Source organism: Rana temporaria, chromosome 3, assembly GCF_905171775.1.
Source record: "Rana temporaria chromosome 3, aRanTem1.1, whole genome shotgun sequence".
Classification (NCBI taxonomy): domain Eukaryota; kingdom Metazoa; phylum Chordata; class Amphibia; order Anura; family Ranidae; genus Rana; species Rana temporaria.
Genome location: NC_053491.1, coordinates 405,320,193 through 405,341,927, shown reverse-complemented (window position 1 = coordinate 405,341,927; position 21,735 = coordinate 405,320,193).

Sequence of the window (21,735 nt, the reverse complement as noted above, 5' to 3'; positions counted from 1 at the left end):
TTTGTCACACAACTGAACACCTCCAGGTAGCCATATTGCATTGTAGTTTACAGAAAATTATAGAGCTTCAGATTAAAAAGGAAAGGTAATTTTTAATAACATTTAATTGCATTATGACTTGAGTCGCAATTGTATATACGTTATTATTATTTTTTTATTTGCAATTTTGTTTCTCAACATGCAAGTAGAGATATCTTTTAAAGCTTGTATGAAGAGTGTTTATTCTCCTTTAACTGTCCTATGAGGCTTCATGACCTTTGACCCCCTGTCTGGACAGTGCTGATTGGCCCTGTGCTGATCACATGCACCCTCCCCCCCCAACAAAAAAAAATCTCTAGCAATACACACCAAACTGAGCATGTGCAGAGTGCCCCCAAGGCTCTGTTCTGTCAGCAGATGGATTGGGGATGAAGGGGAGGATCAGAGAAGATGGCTTAAACACAACACGGAGGATTAACCCCTTAGGTTCCACAGTGAGTATAACAAGCATGTTTACTGCATATACAGACTGATTTTTACTGTTGTGGGTTTAGAGATGCCACGTACAAACGGTCGGTCCTTCCGATGAGAACAGTCTGATGGACCGTTTTCATCGGTTAACCGATGAAGCTGACTGACGGTCAGTCGTGCCTACACACCATCGGTTAAAAAAACGATCATGTCAGAACACGGTGACGTAAAACACAACGACGTGCTGAAAAAAACAAAGTTCAAAGCTTCCAAGCATGCGTCGACTTGATTCTGAGCATGCCTGGATTTTTAACCGATGGACGTGCCTACAAACGATCAGTTTTGTTCTATCGGTTAGGTATCCATCGGTTAAATTTAAAACAAGATTGCTTTTTTTTAACCTATGGATAAATAACCGATGGGGCCCACACATGATCAGTTTGGTCCGATGAAACCGGTCTATCAGACCGTTCTCATCGGTTTGACCGATCGTGTGTACGTGGCATAACACTTTAACCCCCCTATACTACCAAGCTCTTTATATTATCCTTTTCTTTATAGCACCCTTCTCTTTTTAGCATAGTACTTATCCTTTCTAAAAAATCTTCCATCACGTCTGCTGCACAGGTGTCCTTATAGTCATACACATTCCCAACACTGATGTTATTAGATTATGTTTATTTCTAGCCTCATTTCGTATAGGTTAAGGACTTGAGATTTTACTGATTGTGGTGTCAGCACATTGCACTTGATGTCATTTCATCAGTATATGAGTAGTAGGCTCGGTGAAGAACAGACAAGCTGCACCTGCACCTACTATGAAAAATGAGACTGCAGGGGAAGATGAGACTTGCTATTATCATGAAAATGCAGTAAAGGCGAGTATGGGGAGAGGAAATAATGTCACTTGCCATTCTGGAAAATGGCATCCATAAGGTCACATGGCAGGAGAGAAGAGGGACAGATGGCCTTGTAAAGCTCTGCTCCCATCCCCACTGTGCACAGAAACCGTCACTAATAACAAGCCATGAGCAGGGGGGGCACAGACAGTAATGCAGCACTGTGCTAGCAGCCCAGGTGGATGATTAATGGTTAAGGTGACCACATCTTCTCTCTAATGCAGAATGCTGCAGCCCCATACATGAGATTTCTCTGCATTAAAGCCAGAAGAGCATCTAGATATATATATATAGATAGATATATAGATGGATATAGCAACCATTTCATATTTAGTATAATCTTACTAAACAGCTTTATGTACTCTCATTGGACATTATGCATGAAGTCAAAAGGAAAAACGTCCTTGATCTGTGTAGTCATTAGAGTTTACTTTTCCCTGGCTGTCATTATGACCAACACATCTTTTAAACTGATGCAAATGCATGTTAAAATTAAAGTAAATTAAAGCAAAATCTTTTTTCATAGCCGCAGGTAAAATTGATGGTTCTTTCATCAGATATTCTGATAAATAGGGTCAATTTTCCTCATTTAGAAAAGTGTCTGAAATGAGAACTGCATGCTTCTGAGCAATCAGAATTCACATCTGTGCAGGAAAATTTGACTTAATATGAAATATCAAGTCTAATGCCGCGTACACGCGATAATTTTTCGGCATTGAAAAAAATTTTGTTTTTCAAAAACGTCATTTAACCACTTAAGACCCAGACCAAAATGCAGCTAAAAGACCCGACCAGGTTTTGCGGTCGTGCGAGGTGGCTCCCAAACAAAATTGGCGTCCTTTTTTTCCCACAAATAGAGCTTTCTTTTGGTGATATTTGATCACCTCTGCGGTTTTTATTTTTTGCGCTATAAACAAAAATAGAGCGACAATTTTGAAAAAAAAACAATATTTTTTACTTTTTGCTATAATAAATATCCCCCAAAAATCTACAAAAAAAAATTTGTCCTTAGTTTAGGCCGATATGTATTCTTCTACCTATTTTTGGTAAAAAAAAATCGCAATAAGCGTTTTTTGGTTGGTTTGCGCAAAATTTATAGCGTTTACAAAATAGGGGATAGTTTTATTGCATTTTTATTATTATTTTTTTTTTTTTTACTACTAATAGCGGCGATCAGCAAATTTTATGGTGGACACTTCGGACAATTTTGACACATTTTTGGGACCATTGTCATTTTCACAGCAAAATTTTAAATGCATTATTTACTGTGAAAATGATTGTTGCAGTTTGGGAGTTAACCACAGGGGGCGCTGATGGGGTTATGTGTGACCTCATGTGTGTTTACAACTGTAGGGGGGTGTGGCTGTAGGTGTGACATCATCGATTGTGTATCCCTATAAAATGGATCACACGATCGATGACGCCGCCACAGTGAAGAACGGGGAAGCCGTGTTTACACACGGCTCTCCCCGTTCTTCAGCTCCGGGGACCGATCGCGGGACTCCAGCGGCGATCGGGTCCGCGGGTCCCGTGGTCCCGGTCACGGAGCTTCGGACCGAGTTGTGGCCGCGACCCACGGCTGGACAATAGCACAACACAAACCTGTACGTGCATGTGCCCAGCCGTGCCATTCTGCCGACGTAAATGTGCAGGAGGCGGTCCTTAAGTGGTTAAAATGATTGTGTGTGGGCTACACATAATTTTTCAGGTTCTGAAACACGGCAAAAATTATTTTTTTTTTGAACATGCTGCATTTTTTAACGTAGTAAAACCCGCGCATGCTCAGAAGCAAGTTATGAAGCGGGTTATGTACGTCACCGCGCTTTGCTAGATCATTTTTTTAAAACGATGGTGTGTAGGCAATGTCGTTTTAATGATGAAGTTGGGAAAACGTCATTTTTTGGACATGCTGAAAACAAAGTTTTTTTTTCATGCTGAAAAATGATCGTGTGTACACGGCTTAAGTTGTTGCTTTTGGGCAAATGTTTGACTTAAAGTATACCTATCATGAGATAAAACATTGTGATCTGCCATTTTTACATACACTATGGCCCGGATTCATAAAGACTTACGCCAACGTATCTTTATATATGCCGCGTAAGTCCACGGATGCGCCGTCGTATCGATGCGCCGTATTCACAGTACAAGATACGCCTGAATTTTTACTTCCTACGACCAACGTAAGTCTCCTACGCCGTCGTATCTTGGGTGCATATTTACGCTGGCCGCTTCCATTGATTTACGCGTTGAATATGTAAATGAGCTAGATACGCCGATTCACAAACGTACTTGCGCCCGTCGCAGTAAGCTACGCTGTTTACGTAAGGCGTACGTCTGGCGTAAAGATAAACCACCAAATAGTTGGTCTAAGTCATGTTAGGTATGGACGTCGGAACTGCCGTCGGATTTGACGTCGTTTGCGTAAGTCGTACGTGAATAGGGCTGGGCGTAGGTTACGTTCACGTCTTATGAATTGAGCCGGCCTATCTTAGGGAGTAAATTCAACGTAATACTGAGCATGCACGCGCATGCGCCGTTCGTTCGACGCTTCATTTACATGGGGTCACAATTCATTTTAATACAACACGCCCACTACCTGCCTACTTTGAATTAGGCGGGCTTACGCCGGCCCATTTGCGCTACGCCGCCGTAACTTAGGGAGCAAGTGCTTTGTGAATACTGGTCTTGCCTCTCTATGTTACGTCGGCGTAGCGCATATGAGCTGCGCTACGCCCGCTCAAATATACGCCGCTCTACCTGAATCCGGCTATATATTACCAAAAGTATTGGGACACCTGGCGTCATAGTCTTAGTCCGTAGGGTTTAATATTGCGTTGGTCCACCCGTTGCAGCTATAACAGCTTCAACTCTTCTGGGAAGGCTTTCCACAAGGTTTAGGAGTTTGTATTTTGGGAATGTTTGACTACCCCTACAGAATCAGAGTTCAGGCACTGATGTGGATGAGAAGGCATGGGTCGCAGGTGCTCTATTGGGTTGAGGTCAGGACTCTGCGCAGGCCAGTCAAGTTCCTGGTTACTGGTCTAAATCATTTGGTAGAGGGGGGATTATGGTAGGGTTTTTCAGGGGTTGGGCTTGGCCCCTTAGTTCCAGTGAAGGGAACTCTTAAGGCATCAGCATACCAAGACATATTGGACAATTATATGCTCCTGACTTTGTGGGAACAGTTTGGGGATAGCCCATCAGTGCACAAAGCGAGGTCCATAAAGTTATGGATGAGCGAGTTTGGGGAGGAGGAACTTAACTGGCCTGCACAGAGTCCTGACCTCAATCCAATATAACACCATTGGAAAGATTTAGAGCGGAGACTGTGAGCCAGACCTTCTTGTCCACATCAGTGCCGAACCTCACAAATGCGCTTCTGAAAGAATGGTCAAACATTCCCATTGACACACTCCTAAACCTTGTGGACAGCCTTCCCAGAAGAGTTGAAGCTGTTATAGCTGCAAAGGGTGGGCCAACTCAATATTGAACCCTGAAGAAATAATTCTGGACTGCTGCACTTCCAAAAATCCTTTTATCGAAGCTTCATATGACAAGTGGTTGACAGATGGAGCAGGGGACAAAAAGGTAGACGTGTTTCGTGCAAATGTTAGCGCTTAGTCATTACCTATTGGAACTAGTCACCACAATCACCTATATACTGCTCTAATGTGTTATCATTAGGTTACAGGTCAACTAACCAATTAAAATGAGTACTCAGCTGGTGTTATAAAGAAAACTCTGCTAGAATACATGGTACTTACACTCAAATCTGATGTAAAGAGTTCGGTCCAATATTGAACCCTACGGACTGAGACTGGGATGCCATTAAAGTTCATGTGCATGTTTTCTTGTGAAAAAAAAAAAGTTCATGTGCATGTTTTCTTGTGAAAAAAAAAAAGTTCATGTGCATGTAAAGGCAGGCGTCCCAATACTTTTGGTAATATAGTGTACCTGCAGGAAGAGTTTCTATTATTTTATTTCTTGCAGCCCCTAAATTTGGGGTGATGTAATATGAACATTACTGGCTTCAAATAGAGAAAAGTATCTGATAAAACAACTATAAAAAATGTTATAGATGGCTACAAATAAGATTCTCACGTTGTAGCTTTGTAAATGAAAAGAAGAATGAGATTGACCTGTATAGCCAAGCAGACAGTTATTTTTCAGTAGGACAATCTGAAAGACTATTGCATGTATTTTTCTTTGCACATATTTGGATTTATTTGCTGTTCTAGTGTTTGAAACGGTGGCAGGTTTTCTCCCTGTACATAATGTGCTAATATTAAGAGACCCCAAAGGATAGGGTAGTTCTGTGGAACAGCATGGGTGACCAAAACCAAAAGTGGACAGACAGGTAGGGGCGTATCTACCAAAATGACAATAGTGGGTCAGAGCCTTGGTCCATCAGTGCAGCCTCATCAGTGCCCATCAGTGCATTCTCATCAGTGCCCATCAGTGCATTCTCACCTGTTCCCATCAGTGCAGCCTCATCAGTGCACATCAGTGAAGAAGAAAAATGTACTTATTTGCAAAATTTTATAACAGAAACAAAGAAAACGTTTTATTCTATTTTTTTTTTTATCGTTTATATTTGTTTAGCAAACAATTAAAAATAAACTGTGATGATTAACCACTTGACCACTGGCCACTTAAACTCACTTAATAACCAGACCAATTTTCAGCTTTCGGTGCTTTCACATTTTGAATGACAATTACTCAGTTATACAACACTGTACCCATATGAAATATTCATCCTTTTTTTCACACAAATGGAGCTTTCTTTTGGTGGTATTTAATCACCGTTGTTTTTTTTTTATATTTTTTTTGCGCTATAAGAGAAAAAAGACTGAAAATTCTGTAAAAAAAAGGTGAATTTTTCTTTGTTTCTGTTATACAATTTAGCAAATTAGTATTTTTCTTCATACATTTTGGCCAAAATGTATACTACTACATATCTTTGGTAAAAATAAGTACAAATTTGTGGATATTATTTGGTCTTTGTGAAAGTTATAGAGTCCACAAGCTATGGTGCCAATTTCTGAAAATGTATCACACCTGAAGTACTGATGACCTATCTAATTTCTTGAGGCCCTAACATGATAGAAAAGTACAAATACCCCCCAAATTACCCCTTTTTGGAAAGAAGACATCCCAAGGTATTTAGAAAGAGGCATCGTGAGTTTTTTGAAGTTGTCATTTTTTCCCCACAATTCTTTGCAAAATCAAGATTTTTTTTCACACAATTGCCATATTAGCAGGTTATTTCTCACACACAGCATATGCATACCACAAATTACACCCCAAAACACATTCTGCTATTCCTCCTGAGTATGGTGATACCACATGTGTGAGACTTTTACACAGCGTGGCCACATACAGAGGCCCAACATGCAGGGAGCGCCATCAGGCGTTCTGGAGCACCCAAGCCAATTCTGACATTTCTCTCCTACATGTAAAAATCATTTATTTGCTAGAAAATTACATAGAACCCCAAAACATTATATATGTTTTTTTTTTTTAGCAAAGACCTTAGAGAATACAATGGTGGTCGTTGCAACTTTTTATCTCGCACTGTATTTGCGCAGCAATTTTTCTAAGACTTTTTTTTACGGAAAAATCACATGACGCCCGCTATCAGCTGCTATTTACCGTGATCCGTGATGCGCCGGGTACTCTGGACCCGGCGGTCACGGACACTCCCGTGTGCGCGCCCCAGGGGGCGCATGGGAGCGCGATTCTGGAAGGCCGTTAATTAACGGCTTTGCAGAGTTAAGCAACCGCCCTGTAGCCATACTTTGGCGATGGGCCGGTTGCTAAGTGGTTAAATACCACCAAAAGAAAGCTCTATCTGTCTCAAAAAGTGATAAAAATGTCATATGGGAACAGTGTTGCATGACCGCACAATTGTCATTCAAAGTGCGACAGCGCTGAAAGCTGAAAGTTGGCCTGGTCAGGAAGGGAGTGAAAGTGCTCAGTAGGCAAGTGGTTAAAGGGTCACTAAAGGAAAACAATTTTTTTGCTGAAATGACTGTTTACAGGGTATAGAGACATAAAAGTTAACTGATTCCTTTTTAAAAATGATTAAAAATAGATTAAATTCAATCATATAACGTGCCTCTAGTTTCACTTTCGGTTTGAAACTGGTTTCATGTTTCTGTGAAGTAAAGAGACCCACAGAACAAAAACAAACAAATCCAGGGCAGTGTTTTGTTTTTAAAATTAATCTGATTGGTTCTGAGGAGTTTGAGCCCAGGTTCACACTGGGTACGATTTGGTACGATTTGAGATGCGATTTCACATGTCAAATCGCATCTCAAATCGGCGGCATTTGCCGGCAATGGCACCGTCCTAATCGGTGCGACGCTGCATCTGCAGCGCTGCACCGATTTCAAAAAGTAGTTCCTGTACTACTTTTTGCGATTTCGGGCCGCGATTTACATTGAACCCTGCACAGATGTCTCTTAAATCGCGGCCGAAATCACGCCAAAACCGCAGCAGCGAAATCGCGGTAAAATCGCGATTTTACCGCGATTTTGAATTCGCAGCAGTGTGAGCCTAGCCTTAGACACACAGCTTGGACCACAGTGAAAAGCTGCCATGAGATTTTTCATAAGGAGCCAGACAAGCAGGAAGTGTGGAGATCAGAGCAGAATTACAGCTACTTCAAAGCAAAAACGAACAATGAGGACATGAAACCAGTACTGCAGTAAGGTAAAGGAAGCTATTTAGCTAAAAAACATTTTCCTTTAGTGATCCTTTAAGTACAGCACCAGAATCACAATCTGATTAATTTCAACTTGAAAACAAGGATTTTTTGGGTAGTTTTGATTGAAACTCCTGATTAGTTTAATACATTTTTTTTTAGCTTTTTTTCCGCTGTCACACACTGCATTGTTTTAGGTTGATACAATGTCAAAACTGTGCAAAAATAATTAAAAACCACAAACTGACATTCTCAGAATTGTTTTCAACCCCTCTATCCAATTATTCCCAAAATATTTAAAATATAGACTGCAGGAACTGTACATGTTCAGTAGAAATGAGCTAGTGTCAGAATTGCACTGCATGAATGTATCTATGGCCACCGCTACCACCCCCATTTTCGGGCACCTGAATTACAGCGGCGGGGGGTGTTTTTGGCTCTAATAGGTGTCAAAAAAGGCTCTCGCCGTTCACCCAGCTGTGTTAGGAAAGCGAATGAATGTTCGCTTTCCTAACGCTGAACTACCTCTCCGCCAATCAGGTGCTCGGGTCTGTTACCCATCACCTGATTGGTTGAAATTACAGGCGCTGTGATTGGATGCCTATCAGGCGTCCAATCATAGCAGGGGACAGGAAGAGAGGAAGGGAGAAGACATGGAGGAGCATGGAGAAGCATGGAGGACACCGCTCGCCACATGCCGCCGTAGGAAATAAAGCCACTGTTTATTTTGGTGGTTGCTACCGCCTGCCAATCGTGACCAATTCAAGTAAATTGGGCCACTCTGCAAGTGCCCCGCAATTGCATGCTTCTGCAGGGTCCAAGGGATTCAGGAGATTTAGTGCACTTTCAAAAAGTGAACCAAACTCGCGGGATATAATCAATGTCTATGGCTAAGTGCAGGAAAGCTGCAGGTACATTGCACTGCACCCTCGGTGTGGGTAACTGCAGCACATCAGTGTGTAAGCAGCCCTATACTATTATGCCCAGTGTATTGCTTCACACTGACCTGAAGATCTCTTCTTTCCTGCTGCTGGCACCACTCTGGAGAACGATAGCCGGGATCAGAGGTGGAGTGCAGTTGTTAAGACTTATGGGACGGGAGCCAGCACAACAGAGAAGGCATTGGCTTATGTGTCTCTTGCTCCCAAATTTAATAGTAGTCCCTCTGCATTGCACTCTGATGTTCTGGGATGGCGGGTCAGCAAGCCCAGACCAAAACAATTTCTTAGCAAGCCCAGACTGCCCAGTCACCTGGTCAGGATCTACTGGTAGATCGCGATCTTCAGGTTGCTGACCCCCGTAGAGAGTTTAGAGAGAGGCAAACAATGGCAAGTATGTAGATGTATTGATGGAGGAAGAAGAGTTGATAGAGTGTGAAGAGTGCAGATGTATTGAGCAAATACAATGTGGAGATGGAGTGAACCAGATGGGGCATCCTGGGTGCATATGTACTGGGTAGTTATATGTGTTGTAGGGGAGCCCAGATGATAAATCTGCATAGAGGCCAAATGCAGCCCTTGTCCAGCGCTGGACAATGCAGAATGTTCATGTTAGGCAAATTTAGACACCAAGTAGTTAACTAGGGCTGATGGAGTGTTAGAATGCATTAGCAATTCACATTTGCCCTGTGTTATGATTAAACAAATCCAACCCCTGGTTAACCCCAAAGTTGCCTGGTTGCCAGTTTGGGCATTAATTTAGGTAATTAAATCACTAGGCATTTCTCAGCCTACGCATAGCTTAGCACTACACAAATAGCTGAAACAATGTGAAGTTCTTTTTTAAAAGTGCTTAATCAGAGCTCTTCAGCCAGCTAGTTCTCAGTAGAAGACATCCCACTCTTATTAATATTTTGGGAGAGTGCTCAGGTCTCTAAATCAGCCTAAAATACAATAATCGCATTAACGCTGACGTCAGCAAAATATGGCAGGCCGAAGAGAAAGAACTTGCTTATTTATCATGCTAATTGAGTGTTGGCGCAGGAGAAATTCTATTACCAGAGTTACGGGGTGAAAGTTCTCCCGTACCTGAAAGGATATCTGAGGGAAGAAAACTTGCTCTGTATTCTTAATGTCAAGAGTAAAATTCTCTTATATTCTCTCTTGCCGCACAGAACTGATGACAATAAAAAATCTTTTATACACAGTGACCAAGTTCTTTAAAAGGCCAGTAAACATGAATTGGCTTTTCAAAATTAACTCAGGAACTAGGAGAAATATACCATATACAGGTGAAACTCGAAAATGTTTAATATTGTGCAAAAGTTCACTTAGAAGGTGAAACTAATATATGAGATAGGCTCATTACATGCAAAGCAAGATAGTTGAAGCTGTGATTTATCATAATTGTGATGATTACGGCTTACAGCTCATGAAAACCCCAAATCCACAATCTCAGAAAATTAGAATATTGTGAAAAGGTGTAATATTCTAGGCTCAAAGTACTCCACTCTAATCAGCTAATTAAAGCAGAGGTCCACACAAATTACTGACTTAATCTTATCCCCATCAGTGCATTGCTGTCAGGAATGCTGGTAGATCAGACTGTGTGACCGCACAGAGGAACCAAACAAGGTGAGTAGTGAAATAAAAGGTGTTTATTTACAAATGTGTGAACCACCAGTGCACAATAAAACGACAAACAGTATGTACAAATAAAGGGGAATACCGTATTCATAAACAAGCCAAGCCGAGGTCATACACATGGGAGGTCAGTAGATGGGTAAGGATGGGGACAGGAATCAGGACACAGGGAGGACAAGTCCAGGCAGGGATCAAGGATCGGGATCGGGATCAGGATCAGGTCCAGGGATCAAGTCCAGAAATCAGGGTCAAATACAAGCTCAAGATCAGGGTAAGTAGACCGATACCAGGGCGAGGACTGATTGCACACGCCGGGTATATATAAGCCTGTTAATTACGTTCAGGTTACACCTGAACGCAGGAAGGGCTGTGTGCTCCACACTGCTAAGAATCCCCCGCTGGTGGATGCCAGTACTGCAGCCCAAGGATAACATAGCACCACCAGGGAAGAACTCCCCCGACAGTCCAAGACTGTCAGGAGACACCTGGTGGTGGGCCACAGTACTGCACGCCAAATACCAGGCAGTAACACCAGCAGGGGGAACCTTCCCTTACAATTGCATAGATGCGCAAATGAACAAAAAATGTTTTTTAATGCTGTACTTACCTTAGTATTTGTCATTATTGTGGCACTTCCTGTGTGTTGGAAAAAACTTTCTCAGAAAAATAAATACAATTACTAACGAGAAAAACACTGCGCAAAAACAAAAAGAGTGTAAGTGCAGCCTGGTACCAAAAATTGTAGATACAAAATAGGAAACAAGAAAAAAAGAAGAGGTACAGCACAAATACTATTTGTGATTTGATAATGATACCTAAAAATGAACTAGATAAATGGAAACTTTCAGCAGTGTAAGAATTTGCATGTGAGTGGAAATCCCAGTGCTACAAAGTCAAAACAAAATAATCATAAAAAATTGTGATATTAGATTGGTATCATTTATAGTGAAAAAATACCAAAAAAAACTTTTATAAAAGATAAAGTCCAATGGTGATCACATAACCAGTGTTCAAAGAGTGATATCCACAATAGTTGATAGAGTCCTTATCCACCGAATTGAAACACCCAAAGTGATGAGAAGTAATTATCTGCTTACCAGATTCTCTGACCACTGCAGCGGTCAGGATCAGCCCAGGTTAATATTTAAAGTCTCCCAACAAGACTCAAAGATGTCAGCACTCCAGTTTTCAATAATCACGTCCTATGCAGAGTTTGTCAACCGTGTCTCAGAGGGAGAGAAAACACATGGAAGCCCCATAGCGTAATATAGTTGATAAAAAGTGTTTATTAAAAAAGTATTGCACTTACATTTAAGTAGTGTAATAAAAGCACATCGAGACACAGCGTCCTCCTGTATAAGTTGCCGTTCACCCAAACGATCTCGGCGTCTTCTCCTCACTCCTCCCGCTGTCCTAGCCTGCTGTATGGGACGAGATAGCACTGGAACGCAAGCCATGCAATCTCTCTTGTCTAAATTTGTCTGGAATGGGAAGAAATCCAGGTACTCATGATAGGTTAATTAAACATAGAATGAGCGGTGGAACTGGATATATTGATTTCCAGGACTATTATCATTCCTCCATCTTGTCCCAACTGAAGGAGTGGTTCTATCATACTCCTACTACTCAATGGGGGCTGATAGAGGCTAGTTACTGTATGTATGGTTCTACCAACCTCTGGTTGTTTGGTTCTCTATTGGGTGTTAAGACCCCAATACCTCCTACGATGCTTGCATCCATACGAACTTGGCAAAAATGTATAAGCTCCACTGGTCTAGCAGGGCCCGGAGTCGAAGTTAGAATTCCCATCCAAACATTATACTTTGTTACTAACAGGATGCCGATTTCCTTTTGGGACCAGAAAGGTATTAGGTATCTGGACGACTTTTATTCGAATGGATACATCAAGACCTTTTCTTCTATCCAATCGGAATATGACCTCCCTCACACCAACGAGTTTCAATATACTCAATTAATGCATTGTCTATATAAACTTGGCAATATTTCCAAACAAGTTAATGCTTCAGCTTGGACCTATTTTTCTTCGCCAATACGACAAAATAAGGGCATTTCTTTATTTTATCAATTAATGTAACAAAAACGAGTTTTTAATAAATCTGCCTCCCATCTTCTTTGGGAAAAAGATCTTAAATGCTCTTTCACGAATGACCAATGGCGCTTGGCCTGTAAGGCCAATCAATCTGCCACTCGTTGCACCTCCTTGTGGGAGTTATCTATCAAAATCACTTTGCGTTGGTACCTTACTCCGGTAATAGTGTCTAAATTTGACCCCCAAACCCCTGCAGCTTGTTGGAGACATTGCCCAACTTCAGTCAGAGGAGACATATTCCATATATTATGGAGTTGTCCAAAGCTCACAATCTATTGGGCAGGAATCTTCAATATAATATCTGACCTGACTCAAACACGAGTGGCTCCTGATCCAGCATTGGCTATTTTATCATTAGGAATAGACAGGTTTTCATTTAATCTTCGTAGAACGATAACCCATCTACTCTTGGCAGCTAGATTGTCGATTACAAGAAAGTGGAAAGATCCCGATCCGCCTTCCCCTGATGACGCTATTGACCTCTTGGATTTACATAATTCCTATGAAAGGATTTTAGCGTCATTCTTGGGCTCTCTTTATAAATACTCAATCCAATGGGACCTCTGGAACGTCTGGTTCAAAAACAGGACATAATTCTGTTTACCTTATTTCCTCCGACACGTTGTTTACTATTCAGATAGGAAATATGAGAGGAGATAGCTCTCGAACACTATGATTCCCATATGGGGTGTTCGGGAAAGCTAGTTCCTTTATTTTATTTGTTTGCTAATGTATTTTTTTCTTTTTCCTTTGATATTGTGATTTGATCTCTTATTGACTTGATACTATTGAGAAAATATTCTACAGAAAATACTCTACAATTTTTCTTATGATGATTGGTAGTATTATATTGCTTAGCCAACACATATCTGTATGTTAGATAATGAGTATTACTTTGTCTCCTACTGTTACGATGCATTGTGTACTATATGCTATTGTAATGCATTATTTTGTTTGATTGAAAAATATCAATAAAAAACTATTGAAATAAAAAAAAGAGCCACCACACACAGGCGGATCCAAGACATGGGCTTCAAATGTCATATTCCTCTTGTCAAGCCATTCCTGAACAACAAACAACGTCAGAAGCGTCTTACCTAGGCTAAAGAAAGACAGGCCTGGTCTGTCTGTCCAAAGTCCTCTTTTCTGATGAGAGCAAATTTTGCATCTCATTTGGAAACCAAGGAGCCAGATTATGGAGGAAGAATGAAGAGGCACAGACTGCAAGATGCTTGAAGTCCAATGTGAAGTTTCCACAATCTGTGTTGATTTGGGGAGCCATGTCATCTACTAGGGTTGTTCCACTGTGCTTCATTAAGTCCAGGGTCACCGCAGCCGTCTACCAGGAGATTTTGGAGCACTTCATGCTTCATTCCACAGACAAGCTCTATGGGGATGCTGACTTCATTTTCCAGCAGGACTTGGCACCTGCCCACACTACCAAAAGCACCAAAACCTGGTTCAATGACCGTGGGATTACTGTGCTTGATTGGCCAGCAAACTCACCTGACATGAACCCCATAGAGAATCTATGGGGCATTGCCAAGAGAAAGATGAGAGACATGAGACCGAACAATGCAGAAGAGCTGAATGCCGCTATTGAAGCATCCTGGTCTTCCATAATACCTCAGCAGTGCACAAGGGTGATAGCTTCCATGCCACGCAGCATTGAGGAAGTAATTGCTGCAAAAGGGGCCCAAACCAAGTACTGAGTACATATGCATGCTTATACTTTTCAGAGGTCCGATATTGTTCTATGTACAATCCTTGTTTTATTGATTGCATGTAATATTCAAATTTTCTGAGATTGTGGATTTGGGGTTTTCATAAGCTGTAAACCATAATCATCACAATTATGACAAATCATGGCTTGAACTATCTTGCTTTGCATGTAATGAGTCTCTCATATTAATTTCACAATTTTTTTCAGGGGCCCAAGCTGTCCATCCAAGTGGGGGAAGCTTCTTAACGAAGGAAACCGGGGGAGGACCTGCCCTGGAGGAGACCAACAAGGCAAGCTGATGTTTTGGGATAGGACTGGTGACCTTGTTAACTAAAGGGATCCACCATTTAATTTGTCTTACAGTCCCTCAGATCGGCTTAAAGGCTCTTTGGCTGTAAGGCAGGAAGTTCGGGACTAAAATCCTGCGGCAGAGGATTCCTTAACTATCCATCTTGTGTTCTCAGATGGTCTGTGGCAGAGACTGTTTCCATATTGTCCATGCATCACTCCGGCTGCTAGGCCATGTGAGAGGGGTCTATCCGGGTGAGCAATACCCACTCAGGAGTGAGTGGTGAATACTGGAACTTTACATTTACTTTTTGTGCATTCTGTACCGCGTACCCGAACCTTCCCCTTCTCTCTATACTCTCTACTTCCTTCACAAGTTTTATGCAGCAAAAATAAAACCTAATGCCGCGTACACACACGACTGTTTTTCGGGTTGTAAAAATGACGTTTTTTTTAATGTCATTAAAAACGATTGTGTGTGGGCTACAGAGCAATTTTCGGGTTCTGAAAAACGGGCAAAAAAAAATTCGAACATGCTTTATTTTTTAACTACATTTTTAACGTTGTCGTTTTTCGAGTTGTAAAAAATGGTCGTGTGTGGGCTTTAACGACGTGAAAAATCTGCGCATGCTCAGAAGCAAGTTATGAGACAGGAGCGCTTGTTCTGGTAAAACTACAGTTCGTTATGGAGTAAGCACATTCATCACGCTGTAACAGACAGAAAAGCGCGAACCGTCTTTTACTAACACAAAATCAGTTAAAGCAGCCCAAAGGGTGGCATCATCCGAATGGAACTTCCCCTTTATAGTGCCGTTGTACGTGTTGTACGTCACCGCGCTTTGCTAGAGCATTTTTTTTTCACGATTGTGTGTAGGCAAGGCCGTTTTAATGATTGGGTTGAAAAAAACCTTGTTTTTTCTAGAGCCTGAAAAACTAAATTTTTTTACAACCCGAAAAACGGTTGTGTGTATGTGGCATAACAGTTGAAGGTTTTACATCTTGTGTGAATTTCTACAGACTTTCTTCCCTAGACAACGAACTTAGAGGTAACGTGCAAAACCCAAACTACACCAGCAGCTCCTTCGGGGGTAGTGCTACATAAGAATGTAAGGAGGTGTTAAAGTTCCCCTTTATCCGATATTCTGATGCTCAGGAAATGTACAGTTTAAGGATATTAGGAGGTCTTAGAGTCCCCTTTATCCTGCACCATGGTATGATAATGTAAGACAGTGTCTTCTGTATCCATGTTCTGGTATTTAGGAACTCAGTATAGAATATAGTATAAGAATAAGTTGTTAAAGTTTTTCCTTATCCTTTGGCATGACATTGTGTATAGAAACAGTACTAGCACCCAACACTAAATTGTGCAACTTTAACAGGAATGCTCTCTTACATGCTAGGTATTTTTCAGTAATTAGTGTGTGGTAGAAACATGGGGTCAATTTAAAGTGCTCCATAGGCTGATACACTTGCAATCCATACATGGCTGTTATGACCTAGGACGCGATAGGTTAGTTGGCATTTTGCAATCCAATTTGCATTTAGAGATAAAGATTCAGCTTTAATCTATATGTAAATCTTGACCATAGTTGAGAAGGATCTTCATCTTACATTTTAGCTGTTCCCCTTAACATTGATACGGTCAGAAGTGGGAAAAAGTGCATATGCAGGGCCTTGAGGAAGCAGGGGCAGTAGAAAGACTGATCTGTCTTAATTCAATCATCCAGTACAGTCAATATACAAGTCAATACATTTCTCCTGTTGTGTCAGTACACCTTTCAACATGTGAACAGTATACAGTGCCTTGCAAAAGTCCCCCCCCCCCCCCTCCCTGGCTTTTTACCTATTTATTACATTACAGCATTTAGTTCAATATTTTTTTTTTTATCTGAATTACGGTATATGTGATGAATCAGAACACAATAGTCTAAGTTGATGAAGTAAAATTAGAAAAGTATGTACATAAAACTATTTTTTAGAAGTAAAAAAACTGATAATTGGCATGTGCATATGTATTCACCCCCTTTGTTATGAGCCTGGTGTAACCAATTACCTTCAGAAGTCACATCATTAGTGAAATTATGTCCACCTGTGTGCAATATAAGTGTCACATTATCTGTCATTACATATACACACTGTTTTTAAAGCCCCCAGAGGCTGCAACACCTAAGCAAGATCCACCACTAAACAAATATTGCCATGAAGACCAAGGAACTCTCCAAACAAGTAAGGGACAATGTTGTTGAGACGTACAAGTCAGGGTTAGGTTATAAAAAAATATCCAAATCTTTGATGATCCCTAGGAGCCCCATCAAATCTATCATAATCAATAATCAAATGGAAAGGACACGGCACAACAGAAAACCAGCCAAGAGACGGCCGCACACCAAAACTCACGGACCAGGCAAGGAGGGCATTAATTAGAGAGGCAGCACAGAGACCTAAGGTAACCCTGGAGGAGCTGCAGAGTTCCACAACAAAACTGTTTTTCATTGGCAGGAACTGGGAGACTAGTCAGGGTCGAGGAAAACAAAATGCAGCAATGTATAGAGACATCCTTGTTGAAAATCTGCTCCAGAGTTCTATGGACCTTAGACTGAGGTGAAGGTTCATTTTCCAATAGGACAACAACCCTAAGCACACAGCCAAGATAACCGAGTGTCTACGGGACAACCCTGTGAATGTCCTTGAGTGAACCCGATTGAACATCTCTGGAGAAATCTGAAAATGGCTGTGTACCGACGCTCCCCATCCAACCTAATAGAGCTTGAGAGGTCCTGCAAAGAAGAATGGGAGAAACTGCCCAACAATAGATGTGCCAAGCTTGTAGCATCATACTCAAAGACTTGAGGCTGTAATTGGTGCCAAAGGTGTTTTGAATACAAATTTTCAAAGATTGCAAAAAAACTTCTTTCACCTTATCATGATGGGATATTGTTTGTAGAATTTTGAGGACAATAATGAATTTAATCCTTTTTGGTATAAGGCTGTAACATAACAAAATGTGGGAAAAGTAAAACGCTGTGAAAACTTACTGGATGCACTGCATATGAATTGTCTGACTATTGACTAGCCCACCTATTACCACCTCTGCCCCTCTCTAGAAGAAAGACAACCTTAAAGTCATATCAAACACAAAATAAACATTTATCATACTGCAGCTTACTATTTCTTAGATGTAATGAGTGCTGATTTATTTTTTAGGTCTTCTTTCTTACCTTTTTCATCTGGTAATCCAATCAGCAAGTCTATTATTTTTTTAAAAGAGCAAACTCTCTTGCAGACATATAAGTTATAGGGATGAGAAAAACCATTTAACACTGACAGGGGTGCCTCTAATGATCAGCTTTAATTTATTTATGTAAAAACGGATTGTTCACTCAAACTTGTCTTACACACACACGGTCACACAAATGTTGTTAAAAATTGCTAACGTCAAGAACACGGTGACGTACAACACTACGACGAGCCGAGAAAAATTAAGTTCAATGATTCCGAGCATGCGTAAAATTGATTCCCGAGCATGCGTAGAATTGATTCCCGAGCATGCGTAGGATTTTTGTGCGTTGAATTGTGTACACACGGTCAGACTTTCCGACACGAAAAGTTGAGAACCAGCTCTCAAACATTTGTTGTCGGAAACTCCGGCAGCAAATGTCCGATGGAGCCTACACACGGTCGGATTTTCCGACAACAAGCTCCCATCGAACATTTGTTGTCGGAATGTCCAATCGTGTGCATGTAGCATTACTGTAACTGCTTACCGTATTTTCCGGCATATAAGATGACTTTTTGGATGCAAAAAAATGCATCCAAAGTCGGGGGTCGTCTTATACGCCAGGTACGGTCTCCGTGCTGCGAGAGAGTCAATGATTTAAAGGACGCTCCTTCTCCTCAGTGTGTTCTGTAATAGGAGGAACACAAATCTTCCCAGCAGCTGTTCTGTGTTCCTCCTATCACAGATGCCTTCTCATCCTCGGACGAGATGAGAAGACGTCCGTGATAGGCGGAACACAGAACAGAGGCGCTGCTGGGAAGATTTGTGTTCCGCCTAACACAGGACAGTTTGAGGAGAAGGCGCGTCTTTTAAATCATTGACGCTCGCAGCACGGAGACTGTCATCGCATCGCACCGCCTGCTATTCAGAAAAAAAGTGAGTAAATCCTCAGTTTGCAGTGATGGCACAGAGAGGGGGCAAGTGATGGCACAGAGAGGGGGCAGGTGATGGCACAGAGAGGGGGCAAGTGATGGCACAGTGATGGCACAGTGAGCAAGTGATGGCACAGAGAGGGGGCAAGTGATGGCACAGAGAGGGGGAAAGTGATGGCACAGAGAGGGGGCAAGTGATGGCACAGAGAGGGAGCAAGTGATGGCACAGAGAGGGGACAAGTAATGGCACAGAGAGGGGGCAAGTGATGGCACAGTGAGGGGCAAGTAATGTAATGGCACAGTGAGGCATGTAATGTAATGGCACTGTGAGATTTGAAAAAGCCTGTTTCTGTCAGCGGTTCTGGCTACCCCTCAGCTTCCAGAAAGACTAGTAAGAAGGGGGTAGTCTTATACAGTGAGTATATCCCAAAACCAAAATTTTTCCTGGAAAATTAGGGGGTCGTCTTTTTTTCCCCCCAGTCGTCTTATACGCCGGAAAATACGGTATAATGTATTAGCTGTGATTTGACAATGCTGCTGCCCAAAGGTGCCCCTGTGCTCTGTCATTCAGAGTAGGGGCACTCTAATACAGGAGGTGTGTTACTGGCCAGATCAAAAAGTACGAATGACATATTTTACATAATACAACAGAGATTTACTAAAACTGGAGCACTCAGAATCTGGTGCATGGTATCCAATCATCTTCTAACTTCAGCTTGTTCAATTAAGCTTTGATAGTAAAACCTGAACGCTGATTGGTTTCTATGCAGAGCTGCACCAGATTGTGCACACTCCAGTCGATAACCCCCATAGTCTGTGCAGCTTTCCATATTCCCATTGGAAAGCCCAGTGATGCCACCATCACCTGGATGTTCTGGAAGCCGAGGGGGGGTTGTGCTTGAGTCTTTTTTCTTGCTTTACTTTTGGTTTATTTTAGATTGAATTTTGCGTTTTTATTTGGAGGGGATCTAATAAATGAGATGAAATTTGGGCACTAGAGCAGTACGACTGTCACCATATGTGATAAAGTATGTGTACTATGGCTTTTTACTTCGCTGCTGTATTCCTGGTGCATTCATGTGTTGGGACAGCAGATATCAAAACACTAGTTTCAGATCAGTGACTTTGTAAATAGTAAAAGATAAGGATGACAACTTCAAAGCATGTACCTTCAAAATCAAGTCAGCTACACCAGCTTCTTCGCTTTAAAGTGACATAAAGATTTTCTCACTATTTAGATGAGGCCTCTGCCCCAGCTTTCTGCTCAATGCATTAACATCTATAGAACCATGCACAGGGGCGGACTGACAACTCTTGGGGCCCCCGGGCAATAGAAGATTATGGGGCCCCTGGGCTTACAGATGGCCACCAAGCCAGGAGGCATTACAGAGGCGGGGCAGCTAAAATCTCAGGATTTTCACATCAAAAGCATGTCGGTTTTGGACATATCAGGGACAGATGTTAAACAAACACAGATTTTTACATACTGTCCCTGGTTTTAATGAGCCTGGTAACCCTGATGGGGCCCCTTAGTGGCATGGGGCCCTCGGGCAGTGCCCGAGTGCCTCAATGGTCAGTCCGCCCCTGACCATGCATGTTTATGGAATATCAGTTGGGTGTTCTGAACACCATCTCACATCTAGGTCTGTCCCTAGAATGAAGGAATCGTAAAATACTGTCACTGTGTTTTATTACAAGTCAGGAAGCATGGCTTCCCAAACATCTACAGGGAGTGCAGAATTATTAGGCAAATGAGTATTTTGACCACATCATCCTCTTTATGCATGTTGTCTTACTCCAAGCTGTATTGGCTCGAAAGCCTACTACCAATTAAGCATATTAGGTGATGTGCATCTCTGTAATGAGAAGGTGTGTGGTCTAATGACATCAACACCCTATATCAGGTGTGCATAATTATTAGTCAACTTCCTTTCCTTTGGCAAAATGGGTGAAAAGAAGGACTTGACAGGCTCAGAAAAGTCAAAAATAGTGAGATATCTTGCAGAGGGATGCAGCACTCTTAAAATTGCAAAGCTTCTGAAGCGTGATCATCGAACAATCAAGCGTTTCATTCAAAATCGTCAACAGGGTCGCAAGAAGCGTGTGGAAAAACCAAGGCGCAAAATAACTGCCCATGAACTGAGAAAAGTCAAGCGTGCAGCTGCCAAGATGCCACTTGCCACCAGTTTGGCCATATTTCAGAGCTGCAACATCACTGGAGTGCCCAAAAGCACAAGGTGTGCAATACTCAGAGACATGGCCAAGGTAAGAAAGGCTGAAAGACGACCACCACTGAACAAGACACACAAGCTGCAACGTCAAGACTGGGCCAAGAAATATCTCAAGACTGATTTTTCTAAGGTTTTATGGACTGATGAAATGAGAGTGAGTCTTGATGGGCCAGATGGATTGGCCCGTGGCTGGATTGGTAAAGGGCAGAGAGCTCCAGTCCGACTCAGACGCCAGCAAGGTGGAGGTGGAGTATTGGTTTGGGCTGGTATCATCAAAGATGAGCTTGTGGGGCCTTTTCGGGTTGAGGATGGAGTCAAGCTCAACTCCCAGTCCTACTGCCAGTTTCTGGAAGACACCTTCTTCAAGCAGTGGTACAGGAAGAAGTCTGCATCCTTCAAGAAAAACATGATTTTCATGCAGGACAATGCTCCAGCACACGCGCCCATATACTCCACAGCGTGGCTGGCAAGAAAGGGTATAAAAGAAGAAAAACTAATGACATGGCCTCCTTGTTCACCTGATCTGAACCCCATTGAGAACCTGTGGTCCATCATCAAATGTGAGATTTACAAGGAGGGAAAACAGTACACCTCTCT